Source organism: Vanessa atalanta, chromosome 24 (assembly GCF_905147765.1).
Source record: "Vanessa atalanta chromosome 24, ilVanAtal1.2, whole genome shotgun sequence".
In the NCBI taxonomy this organism is placed as follows: domain Eukaryota; kingdom Metazoa; phylum Arthropoda; class Insecta; order Lepidoptera; family Nymphalidae; genus Vanessa; species Vanessa atalanta.
Window position 1 is genome coordinate 6,290,240 of NC_061894.1, and position 13,741 is coordinate 6,303,980.

General features: G+C 33.3%; 1 protein-coding gene across 4 annotated transcripts in view; it reads right to left on the bottom strand.

The window, feature by feature from the left end:
* Positions 1-13,741, bottom strand: part of LOC125073270 — a 100,738-nt gene that overhangs the window by 64,497 nt on the left and 22,500 nt on the right. Inside the window, exon 1 of one of the 4 annotated variants that reach the window (XM_047684022.1) lies at positions 10,284-10,564. The exons of the other annotated variants lie outside the window; for them this stretch is intronic. The gene's annotated coding sequence lies outside the window, so the exon portion shown is untranslated. Of the gene's footprint in view, positions 1-10,283; positions 10,565-13,741 lie in introns of those variants that run through there. 4 annotated transcript variants of the gene reach the window in all.

Sequence of the window (13,741 nt, forward strand, 5' to 3'; positions counted from 1 at the left end):
GCTCACCCACCTTTCAAACACTGCTAATTTCTGTTGACTAAATTGATTAGTAATAATCATAGTTAACATATATCCAAACATATATCGTTTAAAATTCACGCGAGAATATTTATATGTGTAAAAAACAATTAATAATACAATAACATTGGACCTTGAATCAAAACATTTATGACGAGTATTCCGTCTGCCGCTACCACCGCTGATAGATGAACAAATTTTTATTTTGACATATGTACAATGATATTGTGTTGGGTGCGCATGCGTGTGCGTCTACATTTATATGCGTGTGTGCGTGTGATTTTATTTGATTTGGATACCCATGGAAAATAATTTTATCCGACACTTGTACACAATATATATATCGTAATCTATCTCGCTAGATTGTAAACTGCCGAAATATTGTGAACGGTGATTTAACTCGAAATAAAATGTCAATAAATTTTGATAGTTTATGATATTTCGGTTAGATTAGGTTAGTGTTTATAATTTAACTGGAATTACGCACTTCGATAGATTATAATCTACCGAAAAATGGTGCGTTAATTTATAAGCTGTATGTTACGCTTCACAATCTCGCGAGATTGATTACAATCTAACGTTATTTACAATTTCATGGTGACATGTAACGGAAATTAAGTACAAGTAAACTAAACACTTGACGCCGTTTGAACCCGCAATCTTCGATTACTATTCATGCGATCTAGCCACTGGGCCACATCGGCTCCCGTGTATACTTAGGTAATTAATGCGGTTGTAGGGCAGAGAGCTGTTACGTAAAAGCGGTTTGCCTTGATGGTTATTTCGATACAATTGAACATATACGTACATACTTCTATTGTTTACATAAATCAATAATAATTACATTACAATTGAATCGAGCACTTGATCATTATTATTAGATATATTTATGTAATGGCTTCAACCATTACATTAATGGTTCACATGATGGAAAGTGACTATCATCACCCATGAACATCTAGAACACCGAAAGTCTTGCATGTGTGTTGCTTTAAGAAATGAGTAATTACATTATTATCTTTCTTGCTACATTTTTTTAATATCCTAAAGTTAAAAATATGTTAAACTAGCTGTTTCCCGTGGCTCTATACAATATAATTTGTATAAATAATTTAAGTCAACTATAACGACCCAATGTTTCAAAACAAATAGATAGAAAATAATGTTACTTATTAAAACCTAAATATAATAAAAATGTAATAACTCATGAATATCCATAGAAGAGCAAAGAAAACCTTTCCACTTAATAGTGAAATGTAACTTCAATACGATTAAAATTGAACGCACATGCAGGTTTCCATACCAAGTGTACCCAGATATAAATGTTATTCTAACTAGTTTAACATTTATAACTCACAAACATAAGGTAACAAAAACTTCGTGGGGTCCGAATTTGAACCGACATTCTTAAGTTAAAACCCATGTGCTATCCACTGAACCAAATGTTAATGTTACCAAATTATTCAAACAGCTTCCTGTCGACCGTTGAGTCTTGCGAAAACGAGTTTTCAAATGCAAACACTTTTCCGGTACTTAACGATACATACAGAAAATAGATACCCGTATCTCGTACGTGGACGATTGTACGTTCCGTGGTTGCTTGGAATTTGTAAATAATACTTATTTATTTGGAACACAATAACATACAGTCTGTAAAAGCACCATACTACCATCATCATCCTACCGTTATCCCAATTTCATTTGTGGTCGGCGCACCATGTTTTCTTCTTCCATACTTCTCTGTCGGACGTCATCTCACAAGTAACATTCATTCTAGCCATATCGTCTATCATAAAATCCATCCGTCATTTTTTTAGTTGTCCCCTACATACATATATAGTACCTACTGGTCAAAAGTAAAAAATATTATCAACAAAATTAAAAAAAAAAAAATTTGGTTAATTCAAAACATTTTCATATTATATTAATAAATTTGTTAGGAAAGAAAACCTGTTTATATTCACGATTAAATTTTTATCTATACAAAATTTCGTCAAAATCGGTTTAAGAGGGACAAGGTAACAGACATACAGACACTTTCGTATTTTAATCATAATATTGTTGACATACAAAGACCTTGGCGGATTTTTTATGAAATATCGTTTCTTTATAAAAAAATCGTTCGCGTTTAAAATGTAATATTCAAGGTAGTATCTGTTTATAATTCTAATCCATATAACTATGTACGGCAGTACCGGCGTTAATTTGATTGCAAAAATCATTTTCTTATTATTAGCTCTAAGTATTTGTTTATTATTTACGGGGCTTATATATTGGATCGAGTCAATAAACTTCAATAGGAGCCGAGTGTTTGGAAGTCGGCAGTACGCAAAAAGTACGCGAATCATTTGATACTGTGGCTCTCTCCGACATTTGATATTGCCCTACTATCGGATTATTGGAGTGAGGAGATACAAGTATATTATATGCACTAGAGCTATATGTTATAAGGCTAATCTATCTATCTTTGTTGAGAACGGCTTCGCCCAATATGGATTAGGAAGAACGACTTTTTACCTTTGCTCTTGTTCTCGATATTAAAAAAAAAAAGTTTCTAGCAATGCCATAAACTAAATTTCTGGAAAAGAAAAACAAACATATTTTTTTATATCTGAACCGTAATAAGATTTAAAATTATAACGTACAAAATATTTTTATATGTAAAACATAAATATAAATCTATAATCATGGCAACACTGCTCAACAGATACCGTGCATTCATTAGGTGAAGGCGAAATAGTTGATATCAAAATCATTCGCAACGTGTCTGCCATGAGCGATTGTTTACAAATATTGAATGTCAAGGCATTTGGGTTAATTAGATATATTCGAGAGATCTATTACGATACGGACCTCTTCATACTAACAACGATAACTGCGTTACAAATAATACAAACAAAATGATAACATTATTCCTGAGAACTACTAGACGTCATATATAAATTTATTGAAAAAAAAAATTACGATTAAAATAAACACTCGTTCAACAAACGTAACGTTTAATGTCATGTTTAAATTTTCGTTTTTGAATAACTAATTTTTAGTAAAAAAAAAATTGCTAAATAATTGATTTGATTCAGTTCTGCTGATAAATTAAAAACGGAATGTTGAGATAACATAATTCGTTTTGTACAAACAAACGCTCCGCTGTTTCGAATGCGAACGCGGGTCACGGGTATCACACGCATTAGGACACGAGCCACGAGGGACATTTAATGCTTTGTTTATAATAATACAGACGTGTTCAACTGTTCACACAACGAAACATACATCAATTTATATATTTCGAAGAGTTTTTAAACAATTATTTTACATTTATATATTGTTGTAACCTCTAAAGCTCATCAATTGACAATCTGAGGAGAAAAATGGCACTGAACTGTTTTGGTCTGTTTAATTATATGTACACTATCGAGCGGCCCAGCTTCGCTCATTTTTATTTATTCAGTTAGAAGATAGAACATTGACACTTTAAAACTTGAATTTATTTATTCAATTAAACGAAAACTTAAATAAAATATGTTTCATTCATAAATATCCTTTTTTTAGCAACAAAAATATGCTACGAGTGCAATGAACTTGTCAATATAGGTTTAAAACTGGTTACATAACCTCCGGAATTGCTTCTGGCCACTTTTTCTTGCTCGTTATGTTTTTGCGTGTCTTTCATCTCGGAACGCTGAAGCGGACACACGACGCAAACATATTGAATTCTTATTACTCATTATATGTTAGTACCGTTAGCAGAAAACAATTTTATAGTTGAGTTAAAGCCGCAGGACGGCATTTCGTGCTTTCCGAGGCACGGGAGTGTACAACACTTCTAAGTTCTAGATGCTGGGCTGTTAATAGTTTTCAACCCAAGACCTCAAATTTCACAGCCTAATATTTACACTAGAACATTTTGGAGCAATTTGGTGCGAACACTGGGCAGATTTCAACGTCAAGCACGATAGACACAAATTAAGTACATAAAAAGCTAGCAGTGCTTGCCCTGCCTCCCAATCTCCGTTTAAGATTCAAGTGTTCTAGCTACTGGGCCATCTCAGCTGGATTTTCATATTAGAGTAGCCTTTAAAAAGAAGCCGCCTTGCCATGGCTCGTGATTCAAACAGTATGTCACTCCTGTTAACATATTCAGAAGATTGAACTGTGTCAGATTTTTTTCTGACATAGGCAGGAATCCTGACATTGTTTTCCTTTACCAATAACGAAATGAATCAAAACCAATAAAGCACGTGAATAGCCCCATTCGATTAAAGCTCTCAATTCGAGAGTATCGCCTAGAAACAAAATGGCGAGAAATAACGGTGCCACCATTCTTATCAGAATTCAACGCAGTCATGTTTGATCTTCAAACATATATTTAATTCAGACGCTTATCATATGTAAACATTTTATCTTAAAATTTATCCAGCTGATTATTTTTCGCACTAACAAAAAGTCTACTCTCCGTTTCGTAAACAAAACACGTACCAAAAGCAAATATAGGTACAAATATTTCTTGTAAAACAGCAGACAATTTCGACCAACTTATTTTATTTTTAACGAGTTATTTTTAACACCCGTGGCTTTGCTCGCTTTTAAACGGTTGGTCTTCAAGTTTCAAAATATAATAAGCTATGTCATTTGGGGTTCAAGTTTGTTTCGTACGAAATTTCTTCAAATTCGGTCCAGTGTTTTGACCCTGGAAGAATAACAGACAGAGATAGTTCTTGACATTAATTTTTTTTTATAATATTGGATAACATCACATACATTACTCTGATCCCAATGTAAGTAGCTAAAGCACTCGTGTTATGGAAAATCAGAAGTAACGACGGTACCACAAACACCCAGACCTAAGGCAACATAGAAGACTAATGATTTTTTTCTACATCTAACCCGGGACCTCGGAGTGGAGTACCCATGAAAACCGGTGTACACTGACGACCACGGAGGTCGTCATAACGTAATAGAGTAATTATCTTTAATATAAATGAACATCATACCATAAACGTTTGTAATTAACTGAGGACTTTAGTTTGGAAATTAACTGAAAAAATAAGTATATTTGGCAGATTTCCAACTCGGTTCCAGATGATTCCCAATTGGACTAAAAAATTGAGTCATTTTTCATGCCCGAGCGGTTGATAAAATAATTCCAAGGCTATTAAAACAACGACTACGCAATTATTAATATATAATCACGAATACATTCGATAACGAAGTTTTTTTACACTAGGCTAAATTTTTTTTAAATATACATACGTAAATAATATTCAACCTTTAACTCTTTTATTACACCTACTCATTTGATAACGGCTGATAAAGAGAGTATAATAACGAGGTTGTTAGAGTTGGTAATTAAGTCAGTTAATTACATTAATTAGCAAAATATTTAACTATTTGCAAGGTATCAGACAATTAATATATAAACGTGAGCATATTGGATCACAAATATAAAATAATAATTCTAATACATGGCTATCAAACATCGCCACCACTTTTGGGAACTAAGACTTTATGTTCGTTGTGGCTGTATTTATACTAGCTTACTCATACATAATCGGAACACAAAAAATCTATATATTGCTTTCAGCGGTAGAATATATGGCAGGTGGAAGGCTCAAGGCTCAAAAAGATATAACTTCATCCATTTTGTTACAGACTGTGTTTAGTTTAGTAAATCGGAAATATACTATATTTTAATAAATCACAAAACGATATCACACGATAACAATTTATTATTTCCGTTTAGATTAAAGTAATTATTTCGATTAATAATAATATGAGTTTTATTTTGACTCGAAATTGAACGTATAATAAAAGTCGGAAAACCAGCTTCGTTCGCTAGACACCGAACAAGAAAGGTGAGCTGGCAAATAAATAATTATAATACAAAATTACTAATTGTGTTTAATTATAAATTAAAACCTAACGTCCTCGATGTAAAGTGCAGTAGAGAAAAATAAAGTGTTGTGCAGTCTGTGTGACAACGCTTATAAGAGAAGGCAGCAACAATTTATAACAATTTCAAGAATGTTTAAAGATTAAAGATAAATGTTTCACAAAAATCACATTTTAAAAACAAATATTTAAAAAATAAAATATCTTTTTAAACAGAACGTCTCGCAGAGTTCCTTCGGCCGAGACTTCTGAGGTCTGACGTATTTCTTTCCAACCCGTTGCTTTAGATTTATTTTCTCGACACTCAATGAGTAATTGTCATGACTCTAAATTCAAATAAAGATTTTTGAACTTGACTTTTGATGAGACTTAACTAACAAATCAAATATGACTACCGCAGCTAATGAATTATTAAAATTAAATAATGACGGCGTCAACAATGACCCCTTCGACATACAGCGAATCATCACATTGAATATTAAACATTATACCACAACGACAATACTTACTATTAACATTTGGCGTTAGAATTCATTATAAATGGTACCCCTGGTACCAAGACCTGGTACTTCAAATAATATACCCATAAAAGGGAGACAATATCCAAGAAACTAAAACAAAAATACAATTTCATATTTTTTTTTTATTTTGACAAACAATAAATTTTAGGTATTATTTATTTTTAAGCCATTTAATAATACATTATTATAGTCTTAATAACAGCCCGTAAATATCCCACCGCTGGGAACAAATAATAGATTGGGAGCTTATACAAATAGGCTTCTCGAACAGAAGTCGGTGGATACCGTCCGAACTTAAAGCAACTGCCAACATCATGACGATTACTGGAAATATCTTAACAAACAAAAACCAAACAAAGCTCTAATAGTACGACACGTAATTGAACTAAAGACCTCTGCAGCATCAGCAAGCCTCCAGTGGCAATATACATTTATTTTCATATTAATACTAGTTGTTAATTTAGCGGCTTCGCTCGCGTTTAAGAGATTAGTCTTCAGGCGGTAAGCTAAAATAAGTATCCTATGTCCTTCCATGGAATATAAACTAGCTTTATACAAATTTTCATGAAATTACGTTCAGTGAAAGACAGACGCATTTTTAATATTAGTAAAGGTTATAAGTACGTATTCTCTATTCCAACTATAAGAGGAGAAAAGCCAAATAAACAACATTTGACAGCAAATTGACGCGATATCATTGGTCGAGAGCTGGATCTATGATGTTCACTATGGATTTGCGAAAAAATTGAAATTAGAACGTCAACAAAACTGTTGTCGGAAATTTGGAAGTAAAATAAAAATAAGTAGTTAAGCGTGAATAGTGTTGTATTATAAATAAAGATATATGAATCGTAAACCCTTAGTAGCGCACATTATAGCTGAGTTATTAGTGAATCTAAGGTTTGTTTATCTTTTCTCCTACTTCCATTGGAATAGGCTATAATGACATTGTACTAATCCATTATGTCTCGTGTAACGTAGACATTACGTAGCGTTTCCATTTCACCTTAGTATATCGTGTCTGTCGTTTCCTCATCGCCGTATTTGATGACGTAGATTTACATTTTATATTAATAACACTCTCCTTATAATGCGTAAAATGGAAAGTTTATCTGTGTTCTCTCGCCGTTTAATCAGGATTAGTGATTAGATCAGACCACTGAGTTATCGAAAATAATCCAATAAAAAATAAATATTTATTGTGTACTATTATATTATGTATTTATACTTTTATTTATTCAGCAAGCATTAGCATTAGCAGCCCGTAAATGTCCCACTGCTGGGATAAAGGCCTCCTCTCCCTTTGAGGAGAAGGTTTGGAGCATATTCCACCACGCTGCTCCAATGCGGGTTGGCGGAATACACATGTGGCAGAATTTCGTTGAAATTAGACACATGCAGGTTTCCTCACGATGTTTTCCTTCACCGCCGAGCACGAGATGAATTATAAACACAAATTAAGCACATGAAATAATTCAGTGGTGCCTGCTTGGGCTTGAACCCGAAATCATCGGTTAAGATGCACGCGTTCTAGCCACTGGGCCATCTCGGCTCTTCTATATTATTTAGCAAATGTGTATCGAATCTGTATCCAATTAATGCGACATTTCGATAATGGGACTTCACTTTAGTTGAATCCGGCACTGATTTTAGGTTTTAGGTATAAATAATTATCTTTATATTACTTGGTGGTAGGGCTCTGCGCAAGCCCATCTGGGTAGAGACATAACATATTAGTTCCCAAGGTTGGTGTCGCATTGGCGATGTAAGGAATACAAAAACTTCTCACAGCGCCATTATCTGTGACCGATGGTGTCCACTGACCATCAGGTGGCCCATTTGCTCGTGCGCCAACCGATATCATAAAAACTTATGTCTTTCCTTGGGGTTCATGCTAGTTCTTGGCATTGCTTCGTACCAAATATCACAGAATTCAATGGTTTAGCCGTGAAAGCATAACAGAACGCCAGAGTTACTTTCGCATCTTTAATATTAGTATAAACATATTATTTGAATCGTATTACGTTTATTATTAAGCGATACACGTAATCTGTGTAATTGACACGTTAACTATTACAATTTTATAAATTAAAAATACAGCCCAGTGACAGATAACAGCTTAGTAATCGAGTGCCATCGTTGTGTAAATCAGGGATGTTATGGATATGTCCGAAATGAAATACACGGAATCTAAATCTGGATATACACGGATATATGAATAATATTTTACCGGTTTCAGATACGGTTGCCGACACGAAATTATTACGGATACAATTATTTAGAAATTTTAAAAGAAAAAGTTACAAGATATTAATTTGACTTTATTTAAAGGCAATTATTTAATATTAGGTATAATCACTGGAAAAACTAGTAGCCTTAGAAAACAATTAGCTACTCTCTTTAAGTATAACACTATGCTAAAACAAAATTCATCATCATCCTCCTGCCCTTATCCCAATTTTACTTGGGCTCGGCGCAGCATGTCTTCTTCTTCCATACTGTCGGACGTCATCTCACAAGTAACATTCTTTCTAATCATATCGTTTTTCACACAAACCATCTATCGTTTCTTTGGTCGTCCCCTCTATATCCATCCACATCCATTCTCAAAACCTTTCTCACGACATGGTCCTCATTCCTCCGCATAACACCCGGTTTCCAGATGGAAAAACAAAATTATAATAAAAAAAAAAAATGTTATCGGTTTCAGTCAAGTTTACGGATAAGATTTTATTTTGGATATCCGATAAGTTATAATAACTCCAATAAATAAAGTGAAACAATATATATCGAAATAGTTGCTAAGTTAAATGACCTGTTTTATTCGAGGCGCGACCACAGCACAGCTGTTTACATACAAGCCGTGCCCGCGGCTGCACTCGCTTCAAATTCACTTTGTGACTATAAGTCATTTACTTTAAGATAAAGTTGTATAATAACGAAAGAATCAAAATCAGTTTATTAGTTTGCACGTCGTTTACAAACAAACAAATCCTCTTTATAATATTCGTATAGTTTTGTTTATATGTTACCGGTGTCATTTACTCCACAATTGAACATAGAAACGATTTAAAAAAAAAAAATGGTACAATTATTTAAAGCGTTCATCTTAACCGATGATTTCGATTTCCACTGAATTTTCATGTGCTTAATTTGTGTTTATAATTCATCTCGTGCTCGGCGGTGAAGGAATACATCGCGAGGAAACCTGCAAGTATCGAATTTCAACGAAATCCTGCCACATGTCTATTCCACCAACCCCCATTGGAGCAGCGTGGAGGAATATGCTCCAGACCTTCTCCTCAAAGGGAGAGGAGGCCTTAACCCAGCAGTGGGAAATTTGCAGGCTGCTAATCTAATGTAATAAAATGTATATTATGTTTGTTGGTTTGTATTGAGTAATCTACGGAACTGATGATCCAATTCTACAAATTGTTTCACTGGTAGTAAGCTACATTATTGATGTGTGTTATAGGGTATACATTTATTAATATAACATAATTTTCTCTATTAATAAACTGCATCCGTGCGAAGCCGGGCTAGGCGCTAGTATTTTATTATCAAACAATAGCAATAGCACCAAGTAGGTGTTAGGTATAAAGTAGCCTTTATTTTTCCTTGGGTCTCAAGCTTACTTCGTTACAAACTTAATCAAATTCGGTCAAGTGGTTTGGTCGTCAAAGCGTAACAAACGGACAGAGTTATTTTCGCAATTATAATCTTAGTATAGATTTATTAACGGTTTCATCAAAACGTTTTGAATCGATTAAAAAAATTTAAAAAGAGAACAAAATTTAAACAACTATTTAAACTTCTAGAAAATTCTTTAAAACAATGTAACATATTAATACTCACTTGAACACATTCTTAAACAATCCAAATCCAATTGTAGACTGAAATGCGTAAATGTTGCCAAGAAAAAAAAAGCCGCCAAAATAACTAATCGCTATTTCACTCTGACATCAAAGTCATTCACAATAATTATAAAAATAATTAAATCTTCAAAATCAATATATCACTAACACGACACCATAAAGAACCCGTTTTTATATCATTGATTTAATATAAACCAGACTTAACAGACACTTAACAACAAAAACTTAATATTCGTAAAAAAAAAAAAAACTTATTTACGATTATAATAAATGCGATACTATAAAAAACCTTTTTCTTTAATTTCAACAAAATAATTTTAAATATTCATAATTCGAACACGAGAGACAATAGTGATGCGTCTAATATATATAATCACGTTACGAACGTATGATAGACCGGTCCGAGTATCGCAACTCGACTGCGCGCCAAACACGACAGAACGCTAATAGTGTTATCAAAAGGAATAAATCATATGTATTTATTCTATACGTGTGACACCGTCTTTGTTCTTTTTATATTTAGGTGCGTTGACTTTTGACACTGGTTAAGCCATTAACGTATAGACTATACAATAAAATTCTTGACACAATACATTAAAAAAGAAAAAAGTTTGAAAAAAGAACGAGTCTTATCGTAAAACACGTGGCAAAGACGTAGTTGCTTACGCTATATATAATGTAGGTACTCAACATACACAATGAAATAAAACATACATAATATATTATGAATAATAAATAATATATATTATAAAGTTATGAATATAAACATTTTATTAGTAATAATTATTAAAATATAAACTGAATACATTTTAATCTTGGTAATGATTGATTTGTTGTAACTAATGTAGGGGACACACAATCACACATACAAATAACTAAAGTGACGTTGACGAAGTCCTACAATTGGTGTTAGAGCTTTGTGCAAGCTCGTCTGTGTAGATACCACACACTCCTCAATTCTACCGTCGAAAAGTTATACTTTAATTAGTATTGTATCTACAGGCACAAGAGACATAAGGTCTGTTTCTTGATATCATTGGGCAGTGGTGACTTGATAGTCCCACGTCTTTTTATACTGTACTTAAAAGGTATATTGTAGTATAATAAATTAATACTCCATTACAAACATACATATATAACAATTACGTTTATTATAAGTGGATTCTTTCTGGAACGAAGGTCGATATCGTACGATACACTCTAAGACACTTGTCGGATAAGAACTAGGCTGAAATAAGTCCTTTTTTTTTAACAATAGGTAGGTCGGTCGGTAGGTCGGTAATCTGATGATCAGTGGTGCCAATGCGGCACCAACCTTGGGAGTTAAGATAATATGTCCGTTGTGTCTGTAGTTACACTGCCTCACCCTTCAAACTGGAAAGCAGAAATAATGAGTACTGTCATTTGACGATAGAATATCTGATGAGCGGATGATACCTACCCAGACGGACTAGCACATAGCCCTACCACCCAGGAAAACATGATAGTATATAGTCACCACATCCTATAGACATTATCGTTAAAGGAAATATTAACCATTCCTTACATCGCCGATGCACCACCAACCAAGTGTACGATACGATTCACTTATGCGAGTAGTTAACTAGTTACATCTAATCCGATTCTTCTACCATCAAGATAAAATACAAAAAACTGGCACTAGAATTTATGAAACGAAGTTCTTTTACGAACTGAACTGGCTGTAGACTAAGCTGGCGACATTTCATACGTAAGGAAAAAGTGTTGGCCTCCAGGAGACCTTTCCCCCTCTTTCTTTATCTATTTATTACATACGGCTTAATATAACTTTATTACAACTTATTTTTTGTTATATTTTTTTTTATTTAATTATTTTCAAACGTCATTAAATAATTCAATTGTATTTGTTATTTAATACACAATATACCGATGGTAGCTTTACTTTAAATAGTTTGTTAAATGACGATTCAAAAGCCTACTTGAAACCAAATCAATTTTATTCAAGTAAAGTTCACAACGAAGCGTTTTTCAATCGTCGATATTAAAAAACTACCACCGTTTCGGAAAACAGCCTGCACCGAGAAGAAACGGCAAGAAACTCGCATAGTTGCTCTTTTCAAATAAACAGATTTACAATGCTGTTTATTTTTTTACAATAATTAGTGTCCTGTGATGGAACCCGAGACTAAATCCAGGACTTTTTTTCTAAAAGTACTCTTTTAATGAACAAAATATTGAAGTATATTTTTACTTGATAGCGAAAGCAACTCCGTGCTAACCGGGTATCCCACTACACACCCATTAATTCTATATCCACTGTCATTACAATGTAATGCAATTAAAATTTCACCATCCCACGTCACAGTTACGTTTGTCACTCACGACTCCCGAGCCAGAGCAGACGGTAGATATTTTTAGTTCACTTGGCAACCCTGACTAACGATCCGCCTCTTGAATAACGTAACTTAAAATGATCGAAAGTAAAAACAGCAATGACCGATAGATGATTTCAAATCAAATCACTTTGAACAGTTGCTTACAAAATTATTCAGATAACACAGAATTCCTTACAAATTTTATGAGATCCAATTTGAAATTCGAAAACGATTCGACGACAAAGGAAATAAAGATACATAAAATTTGGTAATATTAAAACGAACAATGACTGGTGTCTCATTCGTTCGTTCGTTCTTAAAACGTAGGGTTACCTATTGTATATCCCTGGAAACCATTCCATGTTAGCATATCATCATAATTCAAACTATGTATTTTACTTTTTAAGATTCCGAAGTTGGATTGAAAAAAGTTTGGCTATTAAAAAGTTTCCATTGATGATAATTCGACTCATACTTTCAATATTTCTTACAACGCTAATATATATGGGAAAGTTGGAATGGAGCCACTTATCATCAGGTGGCCTATTATTAGGGCCACCAAAAAATAAAACATTGTTTAAGAAACATGAACTTATAAAAACATTATAATGTCGCGTCCAAAAATAGACACAAAGATATAATTTGGTAGTTTTCTACGAACGACCTCTTATCTGACGCCTCTTGATACGCCTACGACATTTTACGAATATTTTCCATTTTCAGCAACGACATCTTTAATTTCTTTATATAGATAATGTTGTAAATAATGATAAACACCTGACTTATTATCGACGATGATAAGAGTGAAACCAAAACGAATCAAAAGTGTAAAGATATCAATATATTTTTACCCTTTATTTTATAAATAAAATGTATGCTATCTTGGCTTAGGACATGGAGCATTGTTCTCTGATTTATGAAAAAAGTTTCGAGTGTTTTGAACAAAGTGTGTACAAGGCAACAGATAGGCAAGGCACAATAACGATTCGTATGTATCTATTTTAATTTGTTAACCTAACTAGGATATAGATTGCATCAATCAATGCGTAATATATTTTTATAAACATTAAGAAAGTGGAAGGTG